Raw genomic sequence first — 9,945 nt, 5'->3', positions numbered from 1 at the left:
CTTTTCAACTTTTCAACACTAGTGCTAGGGTCAGCACTCCCTGCCTGGGAGTGTTATATCGCCCCCCCCCCCCCCCCCCACACTAGAATACTGTCTAGGGACCACTGTCTTTAGAAATATTTAACTTACCCAAGGTCCCTGACCAATTGCATATTGGGTTCCCTTGTGCTTTTCAACTTTTCAACACTAGTGCTAGGGCCAGCACTCCCTGGCTGGGAGTGTTATATCCCTCACCGTATGGGGAGTGTGTGGGGCCCTAACAGGGCAGGACCTCATGCTGAGAAGTACCTTCCAGGCACTTTTGAACCCCACCCCAGAAGCCCCCTCCTTCCCCCAATTTTTATATTTTTATTAATCGCTTGCAGAGGCTGGGGCCAAGTCCTGGGGTGTTTCTCACACACTGTAATGAGTGTCTGCAGTTCAAAGTCTCCGAAAACGAGATAAAAAAAACACGGCTTACAGTGGTTTTCAGCTGATTTTCCTTGCCACCGTGTGATATTGGCTCCTCACGGGGACCCCGTGTTTGGGAGCCGATATTGTGTGTCACATGGTGGCAGGTATGGTGATGGGCTGGCATAGCTAGCTGAAGTCAGAAGTCAGCAGGCTTCCTGTAATAACTGCCCCTCCCAGCTCTCTGCTCTCTCACACCAATAATTTGTCATACTGGAGAAAGGAGAGGGCAGGAGCGGCCGTGTGCTCTGGAGCTGAGAACAGACCGCCTCGTCGGAAATCTGCCAAGGCAGCTCTGGTAAGTTCAACAACTTTCATTAAGACGACTTATCTATCACCTGTTACCGGCAGCCCGCGCATTTAACAGGGGATAACGGGAAGGTGCCGTTTGAGGCATAAGTGCACCGAGTGAGCATGTTTTGTTCATCACAGTGGAATTTGTTGGAAATTGAATTCCTTTCAGAAACGAACATTTTCTCGACAGTGGTAAATTTATTTGTAAACGAATATTCGCAAGCCCATGGATTGACAAAAAAACAACAAAAAAAAACAGAGCGAGAACGGAAATCTAAGGAGTTAAAAATAACTGCACCTGTTACATCCGCGGCGACTCCAGCAGTGAAGCGGACTGAGCCGTCGTCTCTCGTCCCGGGTTGAACCGGTCAACATGTCATGCATGTGAATGAATCCGGGCAGAGTTTGCTATGTTTATAATAACTCACGTTGCTCTGTATAACGCTTGCTGGCACACTCTTCAGTTGCGTCTGTCTTCGTGCACGAACCTGCTGTGCTCAAGGGGGGCGGGGGTGGTGTGTGGGGATATCAATAGAACTGTATGCACAACAGAATCAATGTTAGCCCCTCAGCCCCCTCTATACTGGTGATAGGACAGACTGCCAGCTCTTTGCCGTCCTGCTTGGTCTGCTTAGCGCCATGAAGGGGGAGTTTTGCAGCAGGATAAAAATAAATGGTCCGTAGAGCAGGGAATGTTCTGCCTTTCCCAAGGGAGTGCCTTTTGATTGCGCATCTTTGGCAAAGTGTCCATTGCGAATAAGCGCGGCGTCGTTTTTTTCTGAAAGTGAATGATTAGGAATGAACAGTTAACTAATGGACAACGTTACCTTGGACAATGTGAGAAGTAAAAAAGGATTAGTTTGTATGAATTTGCGTTTCAATTGTGCGCATCCATCTGTAGAACATATGTATTTTTGTGCCAGTTATTTGCCAGTCGTCTACCTTCTCCTGATCACCCTTCCTGCCCCAGTAATGATGATGACAAGGGGCGTGTCTTCTTCGTAGTGCTTACGGCACACCCTACTTTCCTGGATCTGTAGCCACGACATAAAAGCCCAGCACCTCCCTTGTGAGTGGGTGAGCGGAAGGGGCTGGGAGGGGGGAGCCTGGGGGTTCGGGTTTGGTGATTTTTTCTGGGACATTTTTATGTTTTTGGTGGCCCTGGGCCAAACATATTTTAGGGGTCCACCTGTTCGGAACAGCTTTGAATTTATGATCCAATTTCAGCTCTTTCATGCCCTCTTTGGCCAGGGTCAGATTGGCCGTGCGGGCACACGGCCGGTGCCCGAGCGGCTAGCGGCAGAGGCCAGCTAGTGGGCTGTATTTTTTCGTCTCTGGATCAAGCAACTCCATATACCCGGGCAGATTGTTCCACTAGACTGATGCAGCTTCAGATGAGAGGTGGTCTGAGCAAGCCACATATTAAGCCCATTAATTATTATTTGCAGAATGACAATAGGGCGGCTGGAGAATGCCCATGATGTGGTCTTCCTCCTTTCATCCAGGGTCTCAGAATGTGACAGGGAGTCTTAGAGAGAGAGACGTCTTGTGAGCAGTGCGATAAACAAGTCTTCGATGTGGGTAGGAGGCTTTTGTCCCCCACACCAGGTCACAACGATCAGGCAGGCAAGCCTCAGGTGCCTGCTGCCAGTTTTCTCGGATTGAGATTACGCATTTCATTCAAAAACTGTGCAATGGAATGAGAGAAAAGAACACAAAGAAGCACAAAAGTTTAAAATAACTTTGCAATAAAAAAAGTCTGAATCGAAACGGATAAAAAGAAAACACATTTACTTCAGCAGTATCGCGGAAAAAAAAGAAAAAAAAATCATTTACCCTAAATGCTGGGGTGAAAGGGAGGAAGAGAGAGGAGAAAGGAGACAGAGACAAAGGGAAACGAGAGACAGGGAGAGGGACGGAGAGATAAATTGAGGGAGAGAGAGGAAAGATTGGGTGGAAAGAAGGATTGAATGATAGACTGGTATAGAGAGAGTGAAGGAGGGAAACAAAAGTGGAGAGAAAGGAGATGGCAAAGGTAGAAAAAGAGTGAACTGTGAATGATGAAACAAAGCGTTAATGTTGATGAGGATGTACAAAGTTTCCTTGCCAGTGAGAATACGGAACAGGTGGATTAGTGCCTAATACACACTCCTTAGTTCTCTGGCGCTTCAGGAGTCTATGGCTGGATTTAAAAGTTGGCTGACACCTAGAGGGAATGCAGAATCTACAGTGGAACCCACCAATAGCGTTTCCTAAAAAAAACCAACAGATAGTATGGTAAAGGAAACGCCAGTTGAAACTCCTTGGGTTTAATACTTCCTCCAGAAGTAGGTCGTTTTTCCTTTACCACCCAACTCGAAATCAGGGTCTGGATCTATCCACTACAAGAGCTAACACAAGGTCCCTCCACTCTCCTGAATCACCTTTGGGTGACTGCAGAACTCTAAGTACTCGCAAGGACCAAATTCAAATAGCTTTCTCTGGAGAATTGTGGTGTTCTGCAAATGTTGATGTTTGCAGGTAGCTACTGAAAAAGTAAGCCCATAAATAGAACACACCAGAATATAAAATTAGGTATAGTACAGGACACACTGGAGTTCAAAGGAAGGATGAAATAACAGTGAGTGAGATAGAAAAGCACAGCAGAAGAAAGGGAGAATTTGCAAGACAGAAAATAGAGCTGAAGTAAAACTCAAAATGGAGACAGAAATTGAGAGAGCTGGGAATAAATACACTGGAGTTAGAAAAAGAATGAAGGGAAGCGTATATGGCAGAGGAGTGAGAGAGAGGGTAGATTTAGAGACAGAGGAAGACAGTTAAAGAGGGAAGGAGATTGAGTGAGAGAAATAAAAGAGAAGAAGGGGGAGAGAGACAAGGAAACAGATGGGAAATGTGAGCGAGGGGAAGAATGGGAGGGAGAATGATAAAAGGAGAGAGTAAAATGGAAAGAGGGAAATGAGAGCGAGGGTGAGGGAGGGATACAGAGAATTAAACATTGGTATTTTGGCTGGAGAGAGACAGAGAAACAGAAAATCCAATAGATGCACTGGGCGAGAACGAGAGAGTGGTGGTGAAATTAGAGAGTGAAGAAATGGTAGAGAGATATGAGTGTGAGAAAAAGAAGAGAAAGACTGTTTGCATGTGTGGGTCAGCAAAGCTGAGCAGGGGTTGAGATAATATATAGAAAATTCAATGGAAGGCTCCGATTGGAGTTATTTCCTGTAGCATGCCAAGCAGATTCAGATCAAGTTCCTTATTACAACTCAGAAGTCATCAAGTACCAAGCTGTCTTACACCCCAAGATGGGAAACATCCTTTACAACGAAACTTTTACAACGCAGTGCTTTTACAACGCAGGTTTTACAACGAAAACCATTACAACGCATTGCGCTGGGGGGCGCTCTAGGATAGGGAATAGATTTAATGTACTATCCAACACCTTCCCTAGTGTCCACGGGGACTGGAGTTGGAATAGTAAATTAAACTATTCACTATCCAGCACCCCAAAGCGCTATGCGTTGTAATGGTATGCGTAGTAAAACCTGCGTTGTAACAGCATGCGTGGTAAAAGCATGCGTTGTAACGTCATACAACCCCCCAAGATATCACATGCTGAGAGGCCTCTGTGTGACACCCAAAAGGGAGATTGATGAAAGCCTTAAATATCTACAGCCATTAATGCCTGAGGTTCAGCAGGGAGTTTTCTGACCAGCTAAGGATTGGAAGAAGATTCGGGGGCCTCTGAGTGAACACGAATGTCAGTGTTCAGAAGGTAAGCAAGAAGGCGTGGATGTGAAATTGAGAAGGAGTTTTAATAGCTTGAAGGAAACTCAGGGGCCTGAGGTTAGTCGGTGCTTCACTAAACAATGTCCCTGAGAAGGAGCTTCTGCGCCCCTGAGTAGGGCAAGGAGCCACAAGTAAATGACGTTGAGGAACATTGGTCAACGGATGGTGTGCAGGAGTCATGGTACAATCAGGAGCCTTTTAATCCTGAGAGTAAGCAAGGCTTTGTGGACGTAGGAGAGAGAGCAGGAACCTCAGGAAGCTTAAGGTGAGCTGCAAGCTCAGGGCCTAAATGAAGCAATACCCCTGAGGCAAATATTCACTCCCAATGCCCACTGAGAGCAAGCAGGCTTTTAAAGATCTGGTGCTGATTATATGCAAAGCAGCAAGGGAATTATTTGGAAATCTGGAATCCCAAAGCACCAGAGAGTGAGCTGCAGCCTCTGAGGTCTGAGCCTGAGCAGTACGCTCAGTGGACCAAAGAGTGGAAATGAGCTTAAGGGTAATATTAGAAAGTGGGTAACTTATGCACCAACTGATAGGGGGTAAGAGCCTCAAGTCCTTAGAATGCACAGAACCAGTGAGTCCTTGAGGTGAGCAGAAGAATCGAGGATGACAATGAACCCCTGGGGCCATGTTGATTAAAAGTGACTGCAAAGCCCTAAGGATGACCAGGAGTTTTAGGTCCTGACAGGCGATTCAAAAATCCCAGGGTGAGCAAGAGATTGGAGATCTAAGAGAGAGCAATGCGTTCAGGGACCTGATGGTGAGAGCTTTATGGACCTGAACGTACGCGTCAGAAGGCAGATGGGTGATTTGTGATGGATTAATGGTGTTTCCAGTCTAGGATGGTGCAACTGGATTTTATAACTTTAAAAAGCATAATTTATCACAAATCTCTCCACAAAATGAACTCCTGATGATAACCACACAATGATTCATGAAAGGTTGCTATCTGCAAATGTAGGCCGCGCTTTCTTGGGAGCATGGGCCAATGTTTCATCTCAATCTGACCCTGCAAGTCACTGACAATGCACAGGTGCTCTCGTTCAGTTCTAAATGTGTTTACATTTAATATTCAGGGATAGTGCCAATATTGTAACACAGCAGCAGCTCACTAATATTACTGAAAATAATTTCAGCAACACCCTCCCATTTCTCATATGAGAGGTCCTATTTTGATCTAATAGAAACTTTTTTAATGGATGTTGCATAAAATATAAATACAACATTTCTCTGCCAAATGTCTGTAATAGACTCTCTCAAATCACCCACATTAAAAATACATTTAAAGAAAAGTTTTTTTTTAAGCTATCTGTTCAAGAATTAATCACGATCATCAGGGCAAGACTCCGCTGAACAGAGCTGCCCCTATCACCGGCCCCCTGGAAAGGGCCCACTTTGCCCATGCCTTAAAATGTCTCTGGATCTTTTAGGTTTATAAGGTCCATTGGTGCACAGGGAGTGCTCAAACCTTGTTTTGTAAGAGCTGGAATCAGGATAGCTTGAGGAGGTGATCAATTTGTGTGTCGAAGCCTCTCAGACAGTGCAACTGTCTGGTCTTTTTACAACATCTTGAGGAACTGAACTTTAGTCACTCGATTCTACTCTGCACCACTGTACTCTACGCCACTGCTCTCTGCACCGCTCTACTCTACACCACTACACTCTATGCCACTGCACTCTATGCCACAGCACTCCAAACCAGAGAACTCTACTCTGCAACACTCAACTCCACGCCACTCTACTGCACTTTATGCCACTATACTCTGCCTCTCTCCATGCCACTTTATCAATTCTATAACCCCGCACTTCACGCCTCTGCTCTCTACAGGGGAACATTTGAAAAGACAAGGGGAACCCAATGGGTAGCTAGGGACCATGGGTATCATGTGCATTTAAGGGAACAGAAGGTCCTCAGCATAAGAAATTTATAAAACGGTATATTATATAGACCACAGTAGGCTACTATATATTTCTGTCCTTTGTCCAGCCGGACAGGGAATTTAATAATAAAAAAACGTGGGTTTATTGAGTTTCAACCGCCGTTCGGTGGTCCATCTAGGGCAGGGTGGTATGGATGGCTGAGTGAGGGTAACGTAGGCAGTGATGCCGTCGTTGAGTCGCGGTCGGTTCACTGACGGATCCGCGAGGAATCGGAAGATGTCCGAATGCCGGCTATGGGCTGTGCCTGTCCGGATGCCCCGGACAGGCGGATCCGTCAGTGAACCGACCGCGACTCAACGACGGCATCACTGCCTACGTTACCCTCACTCAGCCATGCATACCACGCTGCCCTAGACAGACCACCGAACGGCGGTTGAAACTCAATAAACCCACGTGCCCCACATTTTGCGCATCAAGCCTTGGCAATGGACGCTCCACTGGAGCTATAACACCTGCCCTTCATCCACCAAACGCTGTGTCTGACGGGTCATCGAACAGCGGATGAAACCTAGATAATTCCACGTGGCCTTTCAACTGCGCGTCAAGACTTGGCATTGGACACTTCAACAAAGCTTCAAGAGCTCACCTTCCCTACTATCCACGGGGAATGGAGTTGGAATAGAAAATTAAACTATTCCACTATCCAGCGCCCCCAATGCAAGTCGTTGTAACGACTTTCGTTGTAATACCTGGGTTGTAAAGGCAGGCGTGGTAAAAGCACGCGTTGAAACGTCATACATCCCTCTCTACACCGCTCTATTCCAAGCCACTCTACTCTACACCTTTGCACTCTACCATGCACCACTACACCCTACCCAGAACCACTCCACTCTATGCCACTTCACTCTACTCTGAAGCAATCTGCTATATGCCACTGTGCTCTACACCACTGCACTCTACGCCACTGCACTCTACTATTCACCACTCAACTCAATGCGACTGCACTCTTTGCCACTCTGCTCAAGGTCACTGCACTCTACCTTCAGTGCACTATACACCACTTTACTCAAAACCGATGCACTCAATGCCACTCTACTCTCCACCACTGTACTTTACAGCACTTCACTCTGGGTCACTTTACTCCACTCAAAGATATTAGACTCTACGACACTCCACTCTATGATGCACCACACTATTAAAAACGACTCCACTTTGCGACACTCTCCTCTACTCTATGTCTCTCCACTCTACAACACTCTACTCCACTCTTTGCCACCCTACAACACAAGGACTTGAAAGAAGAAGAGACTGAAAAGGAAAGAAGGAAAGCTGAAGAGAAACAAAGAAAAAAGTAAGAAAGAAAGAAAGGAACAAAGGAAAGTAGAGGTGAGAAAGAAGGGCACAAGGCATGTAAGAAATGAGAGAAAAGAAAGAAATGTGAAAAGGAAGGAAAAAAGAAAAGGAAAAAGAGAAAGATAGGAAAAGAAAGAAAGAAAGAAAGAAAAAGAAGGAAAGAGAAAGAAAAGAAAAGAAAGGGAAAGAAAAAATGAAGAAAGAAGTAAAAAGAGAAAGAGAAATTGGAAAGAAACAGGGAGGAAAGATATTTGAATATTATGATGACCTCAATGGGGCGGTTCACAAAGGGCCTCCTCACTTGCAGTGGCGGCTGGCGACATTTCAAACTGGCGAGGTGAGCAAACAGGCTGTACAGAAACAGCCAGGCGGGTGCTGTTGAGGTAGGCTCCCTTTCAACACGCACAATGCTTCTGAATGCTACAGAATGTTTTAAGACCCACAAGCCTCTGGTGTACATAAAAAGGCTTTCACCAAGTCATTCTCTGGCTAAATTGCATATTTTTCCAAAGAGCAGGATGAGAGTGTCTTGTCGGTTTGTTAATACAAAATGCTTCCTCCCCAGGGCCCTCCTAGCAGCAGTGAGAAAGAGATGTTTATAAGCGTTGTGTACACAGCAGGCTCGGCTTGTGGGTAGTCTGCCGGAGTAGGCTCCCAAGCAGTTATGTTTGTTGGGTTAATGCACCAGCTGCAGAGATGTGTAGCCTCAGGCTACATGTAGTCATCATAGGTAACCAGCTGCTTCACATGGTCTAATGTCACCATGAAGCTCATAGGCTGCAATGCTTGTATAAGAGGGCAGGCTTAATGTCCAAGGTGCCCAAAGTAGTAACCTATAAGTGCCTACGTCGGGCACCAGCGAGACAGCTGAGAGGCTTAGGTCTCTGCAGACTGCTGGGCCAACGCAGCATTCCTCCCATCCAAGGTCGACACGACACTGCATTTCATAGAAATTCCATGAAAAGCGAGGATGGACTCTCGGGCCTGTGGGTCCCAACCCATTAACATTAGAACATTGGAGCTCGAAGTAGAAAGAAGTAAAATGCAGATATGTTTCCAAAGAATATATGATTATACCACGATTTCAATTACCACGCATGGCTTTACCACGCGAATTTTACATCGCAAGTGGCTTTACCACGCTGGTATTTACAACGTAGGATTTTACTACGCCTAGAAACGTCTTACCTGCACGTCTTTCTCTACGAGCCCTTACTTCCATCCTCCATTGAAACAAGCGTCAAAACACGTATACCAAAATAAAAAAAGGACTGTTTTTTTGACGTACACGGCACGTCTTTGGGGGAGGCTCTTTCCTTTTTCTTTTAAAATTATGTTCGTTTTTTTTTTTTAAAGTAAACTGCTTGTTATTTTTTGGGGGGGAGACCCCCCCCCAGCCCCCCTCTGCCCCCCGCTTGTTATTTTTGGGGGGGGAGACCCCCCCCAGCCCCCCTCTGCCCCCCAAGCCCACGCAGAACGACTCGAAGGAATACCACATCTCCCCCCCAGCCCGTGGTAAAGACGTCGTGGAAGGCACCCTGCGTGGAAGGCACCCTGCGTGGTAAGTGTCACGTGGTAAATGTTAGTAGTGGTAATGCCTTCGTGGTAAATGATGTTTCCCGTTTCCAAACACTAGCACTGCCCTCTACTTAAAGAGGTGCAGATGACAAACATGGCCATCTATATAGTAGCTCGGCACTCTTCACCTGTGCCAATAGATACTGTCCCTCTCTAGCAGCCCCTTCTCCCTAAACCCCGCCCCCACAATCCCACATCCCCCTGCTGTCTCTCTAACAGTTGCTACTCCCTACGGTTGTATGACGTTTCAACGCATGCTTTTACCACGCATGCCTTTACAACGCAGGTATTACAACGCAAGTCGTTACAACGACTTGCGTTGGGGGGCGCTGGATAGTGGAATAGTTTAATTTTCTATTCCAACTCCAGTCCCCGTGGATAGTAGGGAAGGTGTTGGATAGAAAATTAAACTATTCCCTATCCAACAGCGCCCTCCAGCGAAAGTCGTTGTAATGACTTTCGTTGTAATTCCTGTGTTGTAATGGTAGTGAGTGGTAAAAGTTTTGTTGTATACGATGTTCCCCCTCCCTACCCACCTGCCCCCATGCTCCCTCCAATCTTTTTCTTTCTCTGTCTCTAGCAATATCTTATTCCTACAAC

The 9,945-nt window shown here is 46.2% G+C and overlaps 1 protein-coding gene across 1 annotated transcript in view; it reads left to right on the top strand.

The window, feature by feature from the left end:
* The first annotated feature begins 432 nt into the window (after positions 1-432).
* The window catches only part of LOC144784302 (LITAF domain-containing protein-like), a 255,396-nt gene continuing 245,883 nt past the window's right edge, over positions 433-9,945 (top strand). The window contains exon 1 of the mRNA XM_078662998.1: positions 433-748. The gene's annotated coding sequence lies outside the window, so the exon portion shown is untranslated. The remainder of the gene's footprint in view (positions 749-9,945) is intronic.

The sequence above is a fragment of the Lissotriton helveticus genome, chromosome 10 (genome assembly GCF_964261635.1).
Source record: "Lissotriton helveticus chromosome 10, aLisHel1.1, whole genome shotgun sequence".
NCBI lineage: Eukaryota > Metazoa > Chordata > Amphibia > Caudata > Salamandridae > Lissotriton > Lissotriton helveticus.
Note: the sequence above shows the minus strand (reverse complement) of the source record. Positions and strands in the feature narration are given on the sequence as shown.